Raw genomic sequence first — 1131 nt, 5'->3', positions numbered from 1 at the left:
GGAAACAAGTTGTTCACCATTCAGGGTCTACAGGACCTCTTTATGCCCTCTCCAAACATCTATTAACAACTCCAGTATCACTTTATCACTTGTCCATGTCTATCCTAAAATGTGAAGAAACCATGGTAGCAATTACATATAGTATTGCTGAAGTTATTTTGATTCTGACATGGTTTGGAGCCAAGGTCAAGCTCAAGAGAACCTAGCCTTTAACACTGAATCAAACAAGGTGCCACTGAAGGCAGATCTCAAGACTACATCACCTATTACAGGCATTAGCTGAGAGGCTGTGGTCAGTAACAAAACTCAGCTTGAATGAGTTGGGAACCTTGGAGAAGAGTCAAGATACTAAGGGAATGATGGCCCCCCAAGTACCCACACTTCCTTCCCCTCAGAGAAAGCACCATCTTTCAGAGATGTATGTAAGGTGGATAATGTTGACAACTGTCCACCATCATGCAACATATTTTCTGAAACCTAAAGCAAGCTCACCACTGAGGACACACAAAGAAACGAGCATAACTACCAAGGTTATTTTTTTAAATATTTTTATTTCTCAAACTCAAATTTTTATTTCATCAAGTTCTAACACATTTTGCACTGACAAGCAACTTCACCTACATCACATGGGAAGGTCAGTGACCATCACACCAAAGTGGAAACCTCACACATCCTAGGAGCTCTAAAAATTAGTATTTCAAAGGATATACCAAAAGAGAATAACAGGAAATCCTCCAATTTAGTCTAATGAGTGTCTGACTTTTCATCTGTACTAATTTGGAAATTCATAGATTAAAAACTCAATTTTCCTAAAGCAGCTATTTTTTAATCCATTAATTTAATGACTTCCTCTTCAGCAGAATGTTCTTCTCGCCTTCCTCTGCAAACACCCATGATGATTTGCACCAACTCTCACCAGCCCAGGCAAAACTCCAAGCACTGTCTTTTGCTTACACTGAGAGTATTTGCTTTTAAAGTGATAGGTAAACAAGATCTAGATCTTGAACTCATAAAAAAGCATTTTCTTTCCTGGTCCTCACCTTGGAAGTCTCCACAAATAATCCCAAAAAGTTGCCAGGTCTTTTACATAAATCCCCCTACACACCTCCCTTGGTCCTCTGAATGTAATAG

This window comes from Manis pentadactyla, chromosome 4 (genome assembly GCF_030020395.1).
Source record: "Manis pentadactyla isolate mManPen7 chromosome 4, mManPen7.hap1, whole genome shotgun sequence".
In the NCBI taxonomy this organism is placed as follows: domain Eukaryota; kingdom Metazoa; phylum Chordata; class Mammalia; order Pholidota; family Manidae; genus Manis; species Manis pentadactyla.
This window is presented reverse-complemented; position numbering follows the sequence as displayed.